At 38.9% G+C, this 21,974-nt stretch overlaps 1 long non-coding RNA gene across 1 annotated transcript in view; it reads left to right on the top strand.

Annotated features, from left to right (window-relative positions):
- LOC112943751 overlaps nucleotides 1-21,974 on the top strand; it is a 74,397-nt gene that overhangs the window by 231 nt on the left and 52,192 nt on the right. The window lies entirely within an intron of this gene.

Raw genomic sequence — 21,974 nt, 5'->3', positions numbered from 1 at the left:
TTTTTGAAGTATCCATCAATGTTGCTTTCTGAGGCACCAGTGATCTTCTAGGATAGTCAAATTCTAGCCAAAGACCAGTTTTGCTGTAATACTCCAGTTCTGACATCTCAATGCACTGCAAATTACTATTGTTTTATTCCTTCAGTTCCTTTACTAATTCTATTAATCCATCATTTCATATGTTTTCAATTTGATGCATTAAACAAATGGCAGAGGAAGCCTTTGGAAATGCTCCTCCTCGCGTCTGAAATGGCCTTCTCTGTCCATCCAGTTCCGTGTCACACAGGAGAAGCATGTGGGGCTCCCTAGGAGCAAACACACAAGTACCTGGGCCTGCACTGAAAAGCTAACTCCTTCTTGCCATTACCCGCTCAATGCAGAAGCTTCCTTGTGTTACATGAAGGATGGTTTGGGATTCAATAACATTTTTGTTAGGGGAACATGAGAATTCTGAGAGCACTTCATGCTGGGGAGGTGAAGATAATAATAATWAAAAAATGGCAGTTTAGTTGCTATTTGTGCTTGTGAGGAAGGTGCCCCTAGCACACACACCTTCTAGTAGACGCTGGAAACGACCCTGAGTTTCCAGTGTCAAATTTAAACCTGACAAAGTTTTGGGAATTCATCTCAGATTTTTTTCTCAAATGTGGAGTTGTAACATTTGAAATTTTACTTGGTAGTGCTGTGGTTAAGCCTTCAGTATGGATATACGGTCCTCAAATCTGGATTTAATTCAGTAATCCACTTCCACTAATTTTTCTCATGTGACTTCACATTTTATGGTTGAAATGTTATACTTGTAGTTCAGTGCAGGTGAGAAGTGCAATAAGTAGATTACATACCTACTTGTCTTTTGCCTTTGCCTAAAGACTGTAATGTACATCCCCAAGAGGRTGTAAACATAGAATCATGGAATCCTTAAGGTTGGAAGGGACATTTAGAGATCATCTAGTCCAACTCCCCTGCACACGCAGGGTCACCCAGAGCACGTGGCACAGGGCGGCATCCAAGTGAGTTTTGAAGATCTCCAAAGAAGGAGACTCCACAACCTCTCTGGGCAGCCTGTTCCAGTGGTCTGTCACCCTCACTGTTAAGAAATGTTTCCTTAAGTTCCTGCAGAACTTTTGGTGCTTCAGTTTGTGGCCGTTTCCTCTAGTCCTATCACTGTCCACCACTGAAAAGAGGCCGGCCCCCTCCCCCTGACTCCCTCCCTTGAGGTGTTTGTAGACACTGATCAGGTTCCTGCTCAGCCTTCTCTCCTCCAGGCTGAACAGGCCCAGCTCCTTCAGCCTTTGCTCATAGGGCAGATGTTCCAGGCCCCTGATCATCCTCGTAGCCCTGCGCTGGACTCTCACCAGCAGCTCCACATCCCTCTTGTACTGGGGAATCCTAAACTGGACACATTGCTCCAGATGTGGCCTCACCAGGGCTGTGTATAGGGGGGACGATCACCTCTCTCGACCTCCTGGAGACGCTCTTTTTTCAGTGAGGGCAAAACTTTGCCTGCCAAGCCCAAAGTCTTGTAGACGTCCCTTTAAAATCAGCTTTAAAAATGCCCTGTAACAGTTGAAGAAGAGAGGGTTGGTACACAGAAACGATGGCCAGTTGCCTAGAATATCAGTTCCTCTTCAATAACTTTTGTATGCCAACTATGAACTTATAAACAGTTATTTTCTTTATTCATTGTCTGCTTATTGGTGTCATGCCCTCGTGATGACTCCTGCTGAAAGGGGTGACATAAGGTAGCTCAGAATAAAGTTTCTGTGTGCAAACAGGGCTCATCTGTGTACCCATGCACACATTTTTTAATTGCTCCTTTGAAACTGCCCATTCAGGAACAGTAACGAAGCATCTAGGCTGTATAAAACCAACAAAGAAGTGTTCAGAGTTTTTTTCATGAAGCAGGTTTTTTTGGGGGGTGGGGAGTCAGTTCTGATTCCTTTTTTTTTTTCTTTCTCTCCTTAAACTGAATTTAGCTCCTGTGATCAGAGCCAAATTGACAGCTTTGAAACTAATGTAATCTGCTTGCTCCCAAGAGAGGTACAGCAGGGACAGCCACAGGACAGACTTCCTCACCCGCCTTCTTGAGGATGTGAAAGGCTAGTTCATCCCCTCGGTCCAGTGAGCATAGCTGCATGTCATGGCTTCTGGATATGAACATCCGCTCTTTGGGAGATGAACTGAGAGAAGGGAGTCATTTCCTACAAATCAGCAAAACGCCAACCTAGAAGTGACATTCAGGGAAGTGTTCCTGAAGGATATCTGCAGCCCGGTGGAAGATGGAGTCTTGGGGACATCATGAAGAGGTCTCCAAAAGGAGGAGCAGCAGTCAAAGAAGCCAATAAAATACTGGGTGCTCTTAGGAAGGGTGCTGAGAAAAAAGCAATTTGCCAGTGATGCACCCACAGCATGAGTGTTGTGTGCAGTTCTCACATCTCCAGAAGGACTTAGTGGGGTTACAGAACTCCTGGAACGATACAAATGGTGGAGGTGATGGAAGAGATTAAAGGGCAAGGGCTTTTCAATTTCAAGATGGCAAGGACAAAAGAAGATGCACTTGGGGTTTAGAAAATCATGAAAACAGTAGATAAGACGAATACAGAACTGTTATTCACCAAATCCTGCAACACTAAAACCAGGGGGAACTCGTTGAAACTAGCAGAAGATTTAAAACAGATACAGGGCTTACACAATGGAGACTGAACTTCTGGGATTTGTTGCCACAGGAGGCTGTGGAGGCAGACAGTATCAGCAGACTCAAAAAGGTCCATTAAAAACTACCAAAGGGAATAGGCAGGAACATATCCTTTGACATCGTTAATATGACAGTTGCAAATGCTGGGGAGTTTGAAGGGAATGGCCTGTGGAAAGCGGCCAGGTACACATTTTCTCTCTAAAAAGCATCTGCCATTGCTGTTGTTGGAGTGAGAATTTGGAGCTGTAGGGGCCAACAGGCAGGTCCCACATGGCCTTGGTCATGTCCCTTTGTGGTGGTCACAATCCCATCCCACAGAAACCTGAGTGCTCTGTGGAAGGAGAGAGAAGCCTCCTGAAGGTGATTCAGAGCAGGACCCAAGTGTTCCTGCCCTGAATCACCCCTTGGAAAAGCCTATCTCTCGCCATCAGTTGCAAAGGAAATCTTCCCCAGACGAAGGTTAGCCTTGTGAATAACCATGTTAGTCACAACTGGCACAGGTTGGGGTTGAATGGCTGATCTAAAACTGAAAAAAAAAAAAAAAAAGGGTCATGTACCAAAACTCATATCCCTCCGCCACCTCACCCACATACCAGTCATTTTGGTGAGTTTTTACAACGGAAAGCCTTTCTATCGGAGCTCAGGATTATTGGAATGACCACCCGTTAATTTTCATCACATTCAATGGAAACATTTCCTCAGACAGCAATATTGAAGAAGTACGTCAAGCTCTGGTTAAGATGAAAAGTTAAGAAAACTTCTGTTGTATATGTTAGACCGCTTGCTCATGGTCTCAGAGCTGAATCACTGGGAAAGACTGTCTAGCTGCAAAGCAGTCCAGAGTTATCCAGGTATGGCAGAGTGTCCTAATGCTTATGGGAAGACTGCTGCATGTCACAGGCTGGAAATAGAAACGAGCTATGAGGCTGGTATTGCAGAATGACGGAATGGCTCTTAGAAGGGAGACAGTTGGAAGCTGACTCTTTAACATGAAGCTATGCCAGTAGATCCTCTGACCATTGCAGCTTCTGGGAATGAAGTAACTGTGTAGGTGAGTGTTTGGTGTTTTGCTGCCTGATCTACACATACAGTGAGGTATTTAGATGTGTAGATTTAGGTGGTTGTGAACATAAGTTATACTACAGTTACAAATGTTGCAGGAAGATTTTAGGCATCTGCTGAAAATCTGATCCTTCCAGGGGGAAAAACAACCCTCTTCAGAAGCATATTCTGAGAATCATGAATGGGTTAAAATACACTAAGAACCACAAAGAATACAAATTAGTCTTTTAAATGTGAGCTGACCATAATGTTAAATATAAAGGGTAAAAAGATTGATCACTGCTAGCATGAATGCTTGGTACTTAGATAGTGCTTGACAGGTAAAAACCTGATCAGAAATGACACGATTAATCTTTGCTGCGTCCTTGTGAGTTAGCTATGGGTCTTTCTCATTCAGTTTGGAAGACCTGAATGAGAGTTTGCACACAGGGCTTGATCAACTGTCTAGGGCTACCCAAGGAGCCGGTGTGAGAATGGAAATGGGAACCTGTCATGGTTCCCAAGCTTTTCATCACTACTTGAGAGAACACGCTGCTTTCTGCTCATGAACAGGAAAACTGTTCCGAGCTGCACAAAACCTCCAACACAAAATCCTTAGGATACAGTTAGCTGGTCTGTGACTGAACATTTCAATATCTGTAGTACTCCTCAGCTCATCTTCTGGCTGAGTATCCAGATATTACCATTGGGACCATTATTCACTGATTCAGCTCAGAAAATTCTTTTTCTTTCCCTTACAAGATGCCTTTGTGAAAATAAGAAGCATAATGTTATTAGTGTTTGGACAAGTAAATGGTTAGCTTGTGCACTCCATCTTTTGTTTGATTCATGTTCAGAAAAGACATCTCCTGAATAGCACCAGTTTACATAACTTTTTAGTAATGTAACATCAAACCTCTGTAGCTTCCATTTGGAAATGTTTTCTTAGCAGTGCTTGCAGAAGAGAGGAGGGGTTGGAAATAGTGTCATATGCCCTCTTTATTATCAGTGCAAATGCTGTCCACCTCAYGTGAAAAAAGTTAACCTGATAGAAAGAGTCCAAAGTATCTGACCTTCTCTCAGGGCACCTCATAGTTATATATTATGGGCTGCACAATGCAAGGGCTGTTACTGTACAGGGGCAAGAATTCAATTTACACTGGCAGTGCTTTCACAAGAGCATTTCAGTTCAGTTGGTAAATATTTCCAGGTGGCCAGCTCTAATTTTAGGGAGGGCAAATTTGTAAAGGTTAAATATCAGGCAGGATTTCTGTAAGTCTCTCTACCAGTTTAGAAAAAAAAAATGTAATTAAACGCAGCATTCTTCCAGAGATTAACTGGAGGCTCAGCATTCTGCATTTCAGGTCTAACTTTTTAGTATTGTTGCTGTTATAATCCATGCTCCAGAGACGCATAAGTTCCTCTTGCAAAGAAAAGTTATTACTATGTCAGCAGATGAGGCAGAAAATGGAGATCATACAGACAAATGTTGCAAAGTTAGCTGGAGTAGTTTTTGACCTGTTTGAGTGTGTTTCATGAAAAGAGAAAGGCAAGAGCATGTTCTAGGCCAACCAAAACATCTTTCGACTGTAAAATTGAGCAGAAGAATTAAAATGGTGGCTCCTATTCAAATCTTCCACCAGAAGTATCCTTCCAATTTCAAGGGCTCTTTGTATTGTGAGATGCTGTTAGCCCCTTGTTAGTCATTACTGAAGAAAAAATTCAACAACACACAACTAAGTTTGGTCAGTTTGCTCAGCTGCTGTTGATGTCACCTCTTGCCCACAAAGAGTAAGTTACTGTAATAATCCTCCACTTTTATTAATCATAACTTTGGAGAAAGCAAAACCTGGGTGACTGGTGATCATTGTTCAAGAGGACTAGCTCACTCATGCTTGGCTTTAGTCAGCTTTACTATAACATCTCTTGTGTGTCATATGAATATAATTGCCAACTCTCACTTTCCATGTCTAACCAATCATTCATCCTCTTTTTCCTTCTTATATGAGGCAACAAGCCTCTACCTATTTCAAACACCTGCTGAAGGGGTARTCTATTCAGAGAGAAGAAAGTGAACATCTTTAACTGGAAGCTGTGACCTTCCATGGGACTCTCCTTAGATGACATCACTTGCCATATAAAACATTAGTGATATTTACTGTTAAAACAGTAAATCCCATACATTTCTAGTCTTGTTGGCCTTAATGCTTATTTTCTAAGACAAAGGAGGAAACAGGGTCTAACTTTCACTTGTAATTACTTTTTTTCACTGTTTTTGAGGCTAAAAGGTACCCTTGTTTTGTAGAGAAGGATARCTGGGAAGAAATTAGACAGTGAGGGGAAGTTTTTTTGTATTTTTTGTTCATTTTGTTTGTTTTGTTTTTAAATAAAGCAAGCAATACATGTACACTCATGGAGGAAAAAAAAATGGCAGGGCTTTGAATTAGTTGTACCACAGTTAGAACTACACAGGAGAGAAAAAGTGGCTATGGCTGCATGAATGGGAAGGATGAGGCAGAAATGTCAAATRTATGGGTAGGAGAATTTCTACAGAACACTTAGAAATCTGGGATGGATATTTCCACAGTTTTTGGTATTTCCATTGTCTTTGTGTACAAGAAYGAGCATGTTTCACTTTGGATAGGATAGATGTTTGGAGGGATTGGACACAAATAGATACCTTTTTCTTTGAAGATCTGATTTCATTTATATCACAATCAATGGCAAAACTTACTTACTTTTCACTTAAGTGAAACGTAAACCATGCTGTCTAYAGTCAACAGTCATTCCTATCTCTTCAGCTTTTTGCTATTAGAACTTAGATGATATAATTGCCATGCTCTCTGACCCATTCCATGTAAAACAGGGAGTTCAGGAGAACATCACAATCTGATACACAAGAATAGATTTAACACCATAAGATCCAGTTTCACCTATTGTAGATGTAGAAAATTYTACTCAGTGATACCTGTATTGTCACCTCTGCAATGTGACCAGACACTAGCTTTTACAAGTACATCCACTCTTAATAACAAAGATCCTAAAGACCAGGTTCAACAACATTCCAATTCCTAAATTCTCATGAACCTAATTTGTTGAATTTGGATAAAAGAAATGGAGAAAGAGAAACCCTCCCAGCATAAAATGCCACATTCTATGAGTATAACATATTTTCATTCTTTGTGCCAAGATATATAGCATTGCTCTGCACTCTACTAAGACATCCACCATGCACTTGAACAGCGCTTATCAAGCTGTGCCACCCCATAAAACAGGCCATGTGTATAGATGACTTTCAAATGAGCACTCTTTATGAATGATCTGTTGTTATTGTACTAATTACCGTTGTGCTAAACTTTCATTACTTTCAGCTCTTGACAGTGATGATTTAATAATCTATTCCATATTGTGTATTCAGATCACTATACTAAATAACACTGTGGCACTAGAAGATTCACTGAAACAAAATACTTTTTTTAAGCAATTCCCCATGAATAGTCATGTCTATGAACCCAAGGTTACTTAAGTATAAACCCTCTTAAATGTCTTCTGCACTCCAAATATTAGATGGTATTCCATGAAATCTAGTGGACTGTTTGTTTTTTTTTTTAACTGAAGGAATATAGAAGCAGGTATTTTACCCTGGTTCAATGTCTAGGTCTAACATAAAGCAAWTTTTACCCTACTTACCTGTTTTTAAACTGAGGAAAAGCTTGAATTTATAGAATCTTTAAGAAAAAGACAGACTGTCTTTCTCTTTTCCTAATAACCTGAAAACTTGTTTTATTTTATAAATATTAAAATCAACACATGCAGGATAAGAGAGCACTGAAGCCAACTCATTCAAAGTGCTTAACCACCCCCCCACCATGAGACCTGGAGATAGTAACACAGACAAATTCTGGAAAATAACCTCTATAGTTAATTCTGCAGTAGAAGGTAATCCATTATAAAACATAAATTCATCACATTTTCTTTCCTGTGGAAGAATACAGAAGAGAAATATTTATCATATCCATTTGCCTCTTCCTCTCATTACTGCTGACAGAAAAATTGTGAATAGAATTTAAACTGATGTATTGTTAATGATCCTTTTCTACTTGATTTATATACTTGGTAGAACAAGAAGTATTTATTTTTGCAATTAACCACCTATTGATCATGGATTTTTGTTCATACTTTTAACTTCCCTTATCAGWTATTTTTATTCCTTGGTGTTTAATTCATGTTCATTGAAATGGCATGCTAGTCAATATTTCAGCAGAATCTATGATTTTAATAGGTACTTAGGGYTTTAGGAAAAGAACAAAAGCATATCACTAAAGAACACCTATAAATAAGGTGATTCAGAGGAATAAACATTGGTATAGATAAGAACCACTTAACCTTATTTCAGCTGATCATTCTTAATCTTACAATGTTTAGGTTAGCCTCAAACTGCCATAGTGTTTAAATAATAGTCCTCAAGTCTGAGCCTGATTCATATTTAACATAGTTGTTACTGTCATATATACTGTTTTCTAGTCCAGTGTGCCTTGAAATAGCCTATAACCTTTAAAAAAAAGTTGTCCATGTCAGATATGGAGTATGTGGCTGGAAGAAAGCAGGGAACTTGCACTGCTTCTGCTCATAAGGTACATTGTTCTGTGCTTAAAGGGGATTTTGGTCTCCAGGTCATCAATCTGACACCTTTCATGAATGTTAAATTCACAGCCAAAAAAAAAAAAAAAAAAAAGTTTAGCCTATGAAATAAAGAATTCTGTATCCATTTCAAATCTCAGGGCAAGTATAGGCAGTCAAAAGTTAATTGCTTGGCTTAGAGTTTGGCTGGAATTATTTAATATGCTTATTCATAAAATTCAATGTGCCTTGATTTGATAACTTGTCCCTACATGAACCCACTCTATTATTTGCATTCATTCACATGATAATACACTGGAATGTGTATTAGCATTACGTTGCAGAATGTATGGCATCACCAGGCAGTATTATATAACTTGGTTGTGAGAAATGTTATTTTTGCTAGTTTGATTATGTAAACTTATGTGTCTTCACATATATTTACATCCACTTGCCTGTTTATAAACACGGTTAGATGAATGAAATCAGGATCTTGTGAAGTCAATTGCTGAAGAGTTAGGAAGTCACAGAGAAGAGATGGATTTTTTGAGGTTATATCTACATCATTTGTCCTATATATTTTGAGGGTGACATGCCAATTTATGCCCTTTAAGCACAGCTTCTTGGGGCTCTGTGTGCACCTCAGATGTCCCATTTCATTCTCCCATACCTAAGAGCAGTAGCAGACTTGTTGAATGTGCCTTGACAGTACTCTACATTTTCTTAGGGGTTGTGATAATAGGATAAAAAATGTAAGAAATGAAAATGCATTCTAGTATTCAAGTAGAAGAGATTCACTGCTCATTTGTTAATTTCATTTAGTTCTCTCACATAGTCAAAGATGACTGAGAMTACCTTCTTTTACTTATGGTCCATCTGGTCAATACAATAGCCGTTTGTGCTACAATGCTTGTTACAGAGTTATTTGTCATGTTGCAATGAATTCAAAGGCTTTGGATCTTCTTCCATTTTCAATGTGGCATTCATTTTAGATCATCTTTGATAGAGTTGCTGCTGTGTTGTGTCTTCATCTGAGATCCTTCTTTGAAAATAGGTTACTGCTCCTTCTTAAGACTTCTACAAGGCAGGAATTTTCTAGTGGAAACATCACACTTTTTCAGAAAGTACAGAGGGTTACTGTCCTTCAGGCTATCATGATTTTAGGCAACACAGGCAGGAAGGCATACAGACCATGGAAAACACGAGGTGCTAGTCACCGTCCCTTGCATCAGTGAAGAAGGGGTTAGGGCACTCTTCTTTGACGTCTACCAGACATGTTGGTGCTAAGCACAATTGTCATCATGGGTTTGTGAGATGCACCAGCTGTGGTCACGCACCACGTTGTTGCCACTTCCATGCCTGATGCCGTCAGTAGTGGCATATGTGGGACTGTGTAATGGGTAGATGACTCCTCCTTTTGCCCATCTGACTGTTTCAGTCCCACCTCTTTCAGGACAGAGTTCTGTAACTGTGGTTGCATTTGTACCCCATGCTGAATTAGTCATCATATCTGTCTGGCATCTTTATTCTTAGATTTTTCTTCTTTGTCTACAGAGTCTGAAGTCTCTTCTGATCACAACTGAGGTTGCCATTTACAAAAATAAATTTGTAAGGTCTTTAGCTTTTGTAGATGCCTTTCCAAGAATCCTTTCTAATTCTTCTTTTTAATTCCTAACTAATCTCCAGCTTCATGTTCATGAGAGGATCAGTGGGGAGAAGTTTTAGTCCTCACAGAGGAGATGTGAAACTATTAGAAGATCTTCATACCATTTTTGGTATATCATTGGACAATTATATGACAATTCCTTTGGAAGTTGCTAGTAATTTCTATGTTAGCATCGTAATTAATGTTTTGCTAGAATCCAAACTGTCTTTTCTACAAAATTGTTATTTAATATCAAAGAAATGTGTATGGCTACTCCAGCTAATCTGGTTTCTAACTATCTGCCCACCTTTGATTATTCCTTTATTCAAAGTACTTCTGAGCTCTGTCATATGCCTTTTGTTGCCTAGATCACACTCCCCTCCCTTAACTCCGGCTGCCACATTTAAAATTTGCCAGTAAATCCGTGCTCCCACAGCTTGACAGATTTACTAACAGATTGTTACCAGGCTTACTGTTTAATAGGCCAATTTTTTACAAAAATTAGGGTGGCAGTTACCCTGTGATTTGAGCATACTTAGCTCTTTCAGTTTTGTTTTCACTTCAGATGTGTTCATTCCATTTCCAAATTCTCTTTTTGCACTTACTATATAAACCATGCCTTTTTGGCTTAACATCCACAATTTTACTGAAAATTGAGAGAAAAAAAAAGAGAGAACATTTTTGGAGATATATCCTGATTTCTATCTCAGCATTTCTGCACAACATTAATCTTGTTATTTTATTATTTCTATTCAACAAAAATCCTTTGCTGTTTGCTTTAAAAAAGTCACAAAATTCACCAAGTCTGTGTGACTCAGTATGACTTTTGGCAACTTCGTGACTTTGAAACACTGTCATATTCATGCATGCTTAATTCTTTTCCACAAAAAAAAATGGTTCTGCATAACCTAGTATTTTTTTGATACTCATTCTCCCAGTTAGATCTGGAGCCCTGCTTTAGATTTGCTTTAGTCTCTTTGGGAATGCAAGCACAGCCTTAAATAAGTTTTATGTCCATTGGAGTTCTTAAGACTGACAGAAAAAGATATGGCATGAAAACTGTTACAATACTTTGCAATAAAAGAAAAATCAAAATGGAAATTAAAAAAAAAAAAGTAGATAAAACAGTTTATGTCAAAACATTGTCTGTTTTGACATATATAATAGAGACATTATCTCCCCACTTTAACAATTTTTTTAAGTTTGTAATATTGTTATTTAAAATGTTATTTAAAAAGTGTTTCAAACTCTGTTTGACAGTTGTAGAATGAGACTTTTACTAGAACAGAATCGTTAGAAACTGTAGGTAGTTTTTTACTTTTTAATTCACAGTGAATGAATTCAACAAACTGCCTTTTTCTAATAAGTTTTAGCCAAATCAGCATCATTTTTTTTTGCTTATGATCAAAAATTCCCATCCAAATAATTTCTCCTGAGCTTTATCACCCAGACATATATTATAATGCAGTGTCATATTAAGCAACTACCTTCTGTCACTTGGCTATCCCCTTCTTTTGACAAGATGCCCATTCATTCTATGCTGCAGCATTCAGATTCTAATGAATGTACTTTTGTAAACTGAGGTATAAGAATTGTAGCTATTTATTCTGTTGTTTATCTAATGGATGGGTCAGCACTGGATGAAAGTTAACTGTGTGAATGGAGGAGGTTGATGAAGAGCAGGTGCCCTGGATCTACCATATTGGATTCTTTTCCTCGAGAGAGCATGTACTAGGACGTCAGGTGCTAAAAGGATTCATACCAAGATAGAGATAATGTCTTTGGGAGAGAAGCAAGACCAAATTTCTGTCTATTTGCGGTCTTTAAGGTTCCCTGTTGAGTGTTCCCTCTTCCACAAGTGATCACATACACTCTCACATCTTTGACTAGATCTAACTTGATAACTACATCTCACCAATCCAACTTTGCATCATAGTTTTGCCTGGCTTGGTGCACTTCTCAAAGCCCATATGCATAGAAAAAGTCTAATGTTTATATGTTGTCACATTTTACTTCTGAGCTAATTCTACCCAACTAGTGCAATATAATAAATAAATAAATGTGCATAGTCAATGAAATGTGTAATGCTCAGTTTCAATTGTGATTAACTGCAGAAGGATCATCCTGCTTCAAACCTGTCCAAAAATGTGGATGAATCTGAGATCTTAATGTCTGCTGCTATGGATTTCTAACATCTGCCCACTTGATTTCACCTTTTGCACTGCAAGCAAAAAACTTGCATGTTTGTTTACTTTGCATACTTGCAAAGTAAAATTTGAAATGTGTCAATTTTTTCATGCTTTATATAATAAGATCAACACACTACAGGAATTCTTCTAAAGTCTGTAGTCAACATATTTAATTGATTTTGAATTGATTAGCTTGTGCAATGTAACAAAAGTTCTTCCACAGCTTCAAAATGGAAGATGAAAGTCTCTTGAGAACAGTGACTTATCAAAGAGAACACCAGTCTTTTACTATATTTCAATTCCTGAATAAATCAATTTATAGCATTTGCTTCTTGTCAGACTGTAATTTGTATTTTGAAACTTAAGACTGCTGATTCYTAATTTGCACCAGTTGACCGTTTCTGCTGAGGAAAGTCTCCAATGTGAGCTCACATAGAGGCTGAATTATATCTCCAGCTCCATGAGAAAGAGTTCCTTCAGGTCACATTTGAGGTCATTATTAAAAGTATTTTCTAGAAGCATGTCAGTATTAGGGGCATGTTGCTTCCTTGTTTTTGGAGGCTTTAACCATACAGAGGGCTGAGCACTTCTGGTAGATATGGAGCACCAGCAGCTTCCATTTCGATTAAGATAAAATTGAGAACACTCAATCTGTTTTGTTTAAAATATTTAGTTTTTCGTAAAATTGAATCCTGCCTGACTTTTTTTTTTTCACTTTGTCATCCCTAAAGAATCTTAAATTTAATTACAAAGATTCATCTGAAGCTCAGGCAGAATGGACACTAGCACACACCAATAGTATTTAAACCTGTCTGTCAATGGAGTATTGAATTGCTCAGTGTGGATTTTAATAGCTTTTTCTAAATGAACAAAAATAAATTATTTAAATCTCATGCAATGCAAATGTAATTAAAATGTACTTTTAATACAAGACAGTTCATCCAGAAATTGTTGGATATCTCTTCTATGCTCAGGGGAAAAAAAAGACATAGAGCTTATGAGTTCTTTTAAAAAGTCTAGTGTGGGCTTAAGATTTCTTTGTGCACTCCTTGAAATCAGAGATAACCAAATGATGAGATAAGTGGATAGCCCTTTTTTGTTGTTTTTAATTCAGTGAAGGCCTCCCAGTGCATATTCCTGTTGGAGTTGATGAATAGCTCCTTTGGGATGCTGTAAGCTCCACTCAAAGTATTTATGGAATACCTTCCATTTACACAGACCACATTTTTCTTGATCAGCCCATGAGAATCACCAGAAAGTAAAAAAGGCAATAGGCTCCTTCTTTTTTTCCCACTTCTGCACTGTTTTATGCTATGTGATTATGGCAAGCAGAAACTGCTGATATTCAGTCCAGCCATAAACCTAAAAGATAAAGTACGCCCTCAAAACCCTCTAGACATCTTATAAAAGAATCTATTAATTATTACCTTTCATTTTTGTATGAGGTAGTCACCCTGTGTAGGGAGGCTTCTGGGCATGGATAGGAAGAAAGCCCTCCGTTCAGCTCACTTCACAAAAGAACAGCATTTTCTATGTCATTTCTTTTTCAGCTTTACCTTTAACGTAGTGTGTAATGCTTCTTATGTTTTCTATGCATGCCAAGCAATAGCAATAAGTACACTGCAATGACACTCCTAAATCTCAGCAGAGTATCTTGAGGCCAAATCAAATGGCCTGATTTTGTCCACTGTCATTAAACTCCAAGATCTCCAAAGGCCATGCACAGGAGCTGGGCAGTGTCTGTCCAAAACAAAGATAGTGGCTTGCACACACAGCACTTGTCTCTGATCATCTGTCAAAATTTATTCATAATAAAAGATGATTCTTCTATGTTGTGACTTCAAAGAATTCTCTATACTTCATCCACCACATGATATAGCTCAACAGTGGTATTTCCATTTTGCATTTGGAGATACTGAATCATTATGGCCGTTAGCTAACCAAGTGCCCTTAATTCCATAGTACTCTTGCATTAGAACCTCAAAGCATGTTGCCTAGCGATCATATGGTGTTGTAATGTTGATAGGGGAAAACAGGAAGGAGATGAGTTTGGGTTAAGAACTCATTCTTCCATGAATTATTCCTCTCCTGTAAGTGAATGGGAGGTGGGTCTGGTTCACACGCTCCAAGTAACATGGATTGCAAGTTTTGAGGTAAGGAAGAACTCTTCCTTGGGGTCAGACCAGCAAAGAGTGTTTGTTTTTTGGGGGGAGGTTTTGGCTTCCACAAAAGCAAAACTTATGGTTATTTCTTAAAATAATTTTATCCTAAAATTATGGTATTTTCCAGTTTTTAGATGCCTATGCTGCTTGATATTGAGCTAATTCTGTGGCACACTAGAGTTTGGGATGCTCTGCATCATTTTTCTTAATTTTGTTACATAGAAACTGTTTTATGATCTGTGGCATGTGGAGTAGATGTTCTTCTATGCACTGTTTGTGATTAAACATCTAATTCATAGTAGCCTACAGTGTGAAGAATGGCTCACAGATGGTTACAGATGGTCCTTTCCAGTTCTATGTTCTTATATTTCCATTAGAGTTGAAGGGTAGCAACAGCAAAGGATAAGTGAGAATATCTGTAACATCTCTTATGTGGATTAACAATAGCTCTGTGGTCTCCAATTCCTTTGAAAGAAAGAAGGAAAAACATCTTATTTGAAATCAAATGCAGGAATGAAGAGTGAAATGCAAGGTTACAAAGAAACAGGACAAGAAAGCAAGCAAGCGAGCATTTTGTCATGGTTGGTTGAAAGGTTCTCACTCTATTTTTATCATTTTGCTTTGGATTGCAGTGTTTTTCTTAGGCTACCAAATCAAGAGTTCCCCAAATGTCTTCAACCTACAAACAACACCTAAGAGTATTACCTCTTCACTAATATTAATATATGTAAATTGTATTATCCAACATATAGGAAAGTGTTGGTGTTTGCTAAAACTATACATTATGTGCATTCTATATCTGCATGTCTATCTGTGACTGCATTTTTTGTTAATAGCTTGCAGCATGAACCACTCCRTATCTTACAAAACAAACATATGACATATTTTTAGGCGGTATAAATAATTCCACATTGACATTCCCACATGCTTTACTTACCATGCGACAYGCACTCTGACGCAGAGCAATGAAGCAACCTGGAAGGAGGAAGACCGAGACCGATAAGGCTTTCCGAAATGCAGAAGTTGGTGAACATCAGATCCGCCAAAGGAAAGATCACAGGAAAGACCTTCCTTGCAACAAGTAACTCGTGCACAATTACAGCAATAATCWATTGGCCATGTACAACTTGTACAGCTTGTCCATGTTGGACAGGCCTGCACAAAATGCATCCTAGCTAACAAGGCTGGGGTAATGCTCAAGAGCTCATTTTCCACATACTGCATAAAACTGAGTTTCATGCTCCTCAAGTCATTAGTTATGGGGATAAGAATCCAATTAAGCCTATGTATGTTTGGAAGCTCTCATTCAGGGAACTTAATATGTATATGTTTCCTGAGAGGAGATTCCTGTGATTGTGCTTCTTTGTATTAGAGCTGGAGCTCAACAAAGCTCTACATCCAAAATTAGGGAGAGCTGGGATGAACTTTGGATTCAGATCAGAATCCTGTGGCTCAGGCCCATCTCTGCTCTAAGTGTTTTTGGGGCTATGGGTGAATAGTAAGGCCTATTTGTATTGGTGCATGCAATTTCACATTTAAGTTTCACACTAGGGGCAGTAGGACAGATCTTGCATTTTTGCCAGAACACAATTTCTTTTTGATKGAAAATATCTGGTCTATATTACCAGTACATTTTAAAACAGAATTCCCTGCATGCCAGTACTTAGAAGGAAATTCTAATGTGTTAAAAACTTGAGTCAACTATATAATTTATCAGTTTAAAGTGCAAATCAGGGCAAGCTTTGAGGGTTGAAAAAGAAAGGGTAAGTCATGAGACTGTTGTCTCCTGATACCATGTGTGGCAAATGGGAGGCTGTGGCGCTATCAAGATTAACTGAATTTTCTCTRTAGAGTTAGTTATCAGGCTGGACCAAAACCATCCCTCAGACATGTTTCCCAAGGTGTTTTAGACTAGATAAATATGACCTACCCATCTTCTTTTTCATTTTCAGTGCTCCAGCTTGCAGGAGTATTCAGCTAGGTATAAAATATTTGATTTTTTTTTTCCTCATTTGAAAAAGCAATGGGGAAAAGGCGTTTTAGTTTTGTAACTTTTCTCTCTATGTGGACTTCATACTTGCTTTTGCCCTCAGACTGCCAAGGTCTCAAAAGTGACCTCGACAAGTGATTGCTCTCACTTCTTTTGAGTGTGAATAATCCCAGTTATTTGTGTTGATGATTTGTTTTTATTATGAATCTCCTTGAGTCTAAGAATCTTGAAATAGCAGCTTTTATCTTAAAATGTTTAAACTTGATTGAGTCACAATAAGTCTGTAGCTGTCTGGGTATGTAGATACATATCAGTTCTTGGCACCTATATGTCCTTCACTGATGCGGTCTTTGAGCATCTTGCAATCCTAAGAGAGCTTTATTCACCCGTTCCCCCTGCCAGGCAGGGAAATATTAGCTTCATTTTGCAGACAGGCTGAAGTGCAGCAGATACCGAGTTGCTTGTTCAAGGTTGCCCAGGAAGTCCAAAGTACAAGCTCACAGTACTGTCCAGTAGGTCATCCTTCATGCTCGCCTGCTCTCACCACACAATCAGAGCAGTGCAGGAGCAAAGTAAAACAGAACTGGGATAGCATATGTTAACCCTGAGTTAAATTTGACCCCTCTTAACACTGAAAACAGCTTAAAAAATTTTTTTAACAATGGAGAACTTTCTTCTTGAAAACACCTATGCAATCAAGTCAGCTTAACAGTTAAGGTACAGGACATTCAAATTAGTGTAGGAAGACTGTGATTTCTTTGGGCTGTTGACTCACAGAAGGAGGTTTAGGGTCTTTTACAGTCGATTCCACTTGAATCTTCTGTCTTCCTGCTTATGTGGCCTAGCCCAAATCATCTTTTCTCTATGTCTCTTTTGTTTCTGAAGTGCAAAATGCAGATAATAACGTTTATACATGCATACACTGCACTAGCAATCATAGAAATAGATTTAGTAAGAAAAGTCTCAGCCCTGAAGAATAAAACAGCGTGAAATATCCTTATTGCTCCCCTGCCTGAGTCACATTCTTAAATTCCTGCCTTGGGGAAGACACATATTTCCCTTTGGCAAAAGAATTGGTCTGTTAAAAAAAAAAAAAAAAAAAAAAAAAAAAAAAAAGAAAGAAAGAAAAGAAAAAGGAAAAAAAGGAAAGGAAAGGAACGGAAAAAGAAGCTACAGGTAATAAAGTGTAGTTTCTCCAGTGTGGTAATTCTGAAACCGGTGTCCAGTCTACCTCTTTTCTGTCTGCACGTGTCTGTGAGTGAGAGAATGAGCAAGCTAATCCCCATAAAGTAAGACCCTTTAACCGGGGCTGTAATTAACTGGAAATGCTGATTAATATAATTCTAGGTATTTGTTTAATGTTTGAGCGCCCTCTCCTGGAGCCGGGTCACACGGGAGCCCAGGAGGAGCCCTGGCCAGAGCCCTGCGGCACAGGCTCCTGCACCAGGCCCAGCTCCTCTTCCAGGCTGGAGCCCAGAGCTTTCRTTAGTAAGAAAAGGGAGTGCAGAGAAAAGGGGATAATGTCACTGTGAAGTTGGGAAAGCGGGCTGTGTTTATTCCTGACTTTGGTTTCTTTGAATGGATGCCCATCTTCCATGTAGAATATTACCAAACACAGGAAACTTGGTCTGGTCAAGATTCCCGGTCTTCACCCTTCTCTCTCCTTCCCCACTCTCCACCACCTGAAAATMTTTGCTCCTTTTTGCCATGTTGTTTAGTGTCCAGGAGAAAGGTTGAATTATCTCGTGTCTTTTCCTGTTGCTGACTGCTCTGATGGTGCTCAGAGATAGGCGTCAGTCTGGGTTTGCGTCCTGGTCTTGCTAAATCTCTGTCCCTGAGAAGGAAGGAATATTCTGGACTGTCAATTGTTCTCTCTCAAGTGCCAGATCCTAACAGTCTGTGGTGCTTCAGAAAAGCCTCACACCAGTTAATTTGAGGAATTTAATGTGGGTTGCATTTTGGCATATACGGAGATTCTTCAGGAATAGCATTATAATCAATTTCTTTGCTGAGAGGAAATAATCTACACATCTCAGTGTTTTGACACCATGACCATTATTAGAAGATGCATACCTTATAAATATGGGGTAGCTAGAGGAATGATCCTGTAGACAGAGCAATGATCTTGCAGAATAGTCTTGGGATAAAAATGATTTCCATTCATTTAAATATTTTCTGCTTGGTTCAGTGATCTGCTGTCTGKATGGTACTCTTTTTGTTTTTATTTGCTTTATTCTTAAAACTGTTCCCCGAGGGGTTTCTTCAGTCTCTTGTACAGGATGAATTCCAGCAAGGTAGGAAATAAAGAAGCAGAGTCATTTGCTGCAGGAACTAGCAAAGACTGAGAGCATCATGAAAAAGGAACAACTTCTGCACAGCTATGAAAGGAGTACCAGAATGGCCAGAAAAAGGGAATAACTCTGTTCTTGAGCACAGATTGCTGTCATATGTGGAGRAGGTTGAAGGAAGTTGTGTCCAATGAAACAGGAGAGTTCCTCAGTGTCAGAGCAGCCTCTGCCTTTGCTGTTCCTCTCTTGATTTGAGTGTCTCGCTTTCTGCGTRAATCTGCAATCCACTTCCTGACTTTGTTTCACCCTCCCAAATATCCAGGGAGAAGTCAGCAGTTGTGTAAGGCTGGAGATGCCATGAGGTATGCAAGGGAGTAGGGGAAAAAAAAAAAAAAAAGAAAAGCTTCGGCTTACAGGCCACAGAGTTGACATAGAGACATAGACTGAAGTTGTGGGCCAGCCACAATTGTCTTGGGACTGCTGTTCTCTTCTGCTGGCACGTCATCCTGCTTGCAGCAATGTGCTGACTGAGCTTGCTTGTCTATTGTATCTCTGATTCTACCACTCCTTTGCCCTGTAGAGCATTTCTGCATCTCAGTTGTGGCTCATAGCTGCTGGTCTTGTTTCTGTCCCTGTGCTCTTGGGCCAGGAACAGAAGCAAACAGATCTTCTTGTGAGCACAGATGCTACTCTAGGATGTAGATATGTGTCCTTTTCAGTTGTTGCTAAGTTTACCAACTTGTGACTCCCTCTTTTTTATTCACTGTGTTTAATAACACAGAGGCAGTTCACTCAAAGGCTCTCTTCTCCCAACAGCCAGACTATGCAATGGGTAGTATCTCATTCACTATAGAAAATTTCGGAAGGTAGGAGTAATTTGTCTTCCTAGGAAAGATAGGATGTATACACTAGAGAGGACTATCCCATATTCAGCAAGCTCTCTGAAGGCAGACTTGGTAATCGCTAGGAAGAGGCTTCCTTTGAGTAGGCTTCACAAGCACTTGTGGGACTGGCAAGTACAGCTAGCAGCCAATTTGCCTATGGTTAAAAATGCATATCCAGAAAANAAAAAAAAAAAAAAAAAAAAAAAAAAAAAAAAGCCTTGGCTTTCTCAAGAAAGGATATAAACAAGCAGCAAAATGTTCTCAGCATCAGCAAAAATGCTGGTGCTGTCAGAAAGATCTGAGAGGTGTTAAATTTCTGCAAACGCAAAAGAAATGGTATCAGATCCAATCTCTCAAGGAGCTGTGTGGCCAGAAATTGTACACAAAACCATGTACAACATCTCCAAGAAAGACCATCAGGAGACAWGGTTCTACTTATGGTGCAAAACAGTGGGCTTTGCAATTGTTATTCTTTCAAACCCCATTTTCCTTAGCTTCAGTGAATCCGAACACTCTTATACTCGCAGTATGGGACAGCAAAGTGTAACAGTAAATGCAGCTCCTTAAAGGACCTGTGGGAATAGCTGGTCTTGCTGTATGACAAAACAGTACCCAAATACTGGAAAACAGCCGAGAGCTACGATTCCCAACTGACAGCCTAGAAGGAACAGAGAGAACTAGAGGCAACTCTTTTAGAGGGATAGGCTTTCAGTAAGGCCAAGAGACTAAGAGACTGTTGCTAAGTGAAAAAGATTTTTTTCCCCCTAGATTAATATATAGGGCATTTCTGTCCAGCTTACTCAAAAGAGGTTTATCACATTGGCTTTGGTTTTTGTTGTCCTTGGCTAACTGAAAGCAAAACCAACCTCTACTGTGCATTCAGAGAACAAATTATGTTTAACCTCATAACCTATAAACCTCATCATCCCACTCCTGTTCCTCCAACTTACTTTGGAAGGGGATTATCCAGAGGTGACATTAGATCATTTCATTGTCTATCAAATGCTTGACCTCCCTAAGTGTAATATAGATTGCAGTGGTGTTTTTAAGGAGATTTCTGTTCAGCAGGAACAGGATTGAAGTCACTAAAGTCCTTAGTGTGATGTTTGACCCTACTTTGTTTCATTACAGTTTAATAGCTATTACTTGTTGCTCACCTGAGACTGTTTTTTCATCAAGGACAGACTTTGCAAGAGTGAGCAGATTTTACCAGGAAAATCCATGGCTTCTAAAAACAAACCACATCACCACAACTGACAAGTCTTGCTCCCTGCACTTTGCCACTTCCACAAGGAGAACTGAGAATTTCAATCAAAATGTAATGAAATAAATTAAGAGGACTTTTCAGGTCTCAACATTTCTAGTTGAGTGTTTGGTAAAGATGTGAAAGGGTCTTAGTGATATGAGCTATTTCTTCCAACACAGATTTCCAACTCTGTTCCTTGGTGCCATTTGAAGGACCTCTTGGTCTACATCTTCCCTGTTGTTTTTCTGCTGTATTTAAGGCAGCGTCATTGCTGAGGCCTTTCTCAGACATCTCATTACCCTGTGGATGATTTGAGCAATTGATATACCTCACTGGGTGTCCAGTGAGTAATCTGAACTGCTGATATTCCTTGCCTTGCACATCATGATTTGATATGAATAAACATCGACACTGTACTAATTGTTTATTAGTTTTGGCTTCTCTTTGAATTTTATAGTAGGAATCATATTCTAAGAAATGGGTTTTTAGGTCAAATTCTCTCTTACTTTTCCCATAGTCTGTCATTTCATGAACTTGAATTAGTTTTTTTCATTTGTGTTCTTTGGAACTCTCCTGTCTTTTATCTAAACATGTATCCCAGGCCATAACAAAACTTGTCTTGCCCTTTGCTAGTTTTGTTCAGTACCTAGATGATGCTGTGTTTTATTAGGATTCTGTTTTCCCCAAACTGCTTAAACAATCACATTTTCCCTTCTAACACTGTAAGATTCTTTTTATTTGTTTCTTCCTAAAATGGCTAGGTTGTGAGGATTTGCACACTCTTTCCTCACGCTATCCTTACAAAATGGTTGATTTTAGTTAATGCAAAACTACAAGGGAGAAATATATCACCATGATAGTTTTCTGACTCTGCAGAATGACAAGGAATGTGCTTTATTTTTAGCTAGTGTGGATCTGTTTATTGCCTTGCTGAGCATATGACCTGTCCCAAAGCCAAATTATTTTCCATTTCTGTGTTCTAGGTGCTGCTGAAGACAAACAAGATTGTAAAATGAATCCTCAAGAAGAAAGCAGTTAATTTAGATAAATAATGTTTTGCTTTATACTGATAAAGCTTAAAACAACCTACCAAAATGCTCTGTTTCAATATGGGCATAGTATTTTATTTAAACCAGCAAATGCTGGTTTTAAAGTTGTTGAGAGGTCTTAATATAAATAAAAGCCACTGCCCTTTCTGTATTAAATAAGTACAT

Source organism: Nothoprocta perdicaria, unplaced genomic scaffold, assembly GCF_003342845.1.
Source record: "Nothoprocta perdicaria isolate Ctin4 unplaced genomic scaffold, notPer1 scaffold_154, whole genome shotgun sequence".
Taxonomy (NCBI): domain Eukaryota; kingdom Metazoa; phylum Chordata; class Aves; order Tinamiformes; family Tinamidae; genus Nothoprocta; species Nothoprocta perdicaria.
Note: the sequence above shows the minus strand (reverse complement) of the source record. Positions and strands in the feature narration are given on the sequence as shown.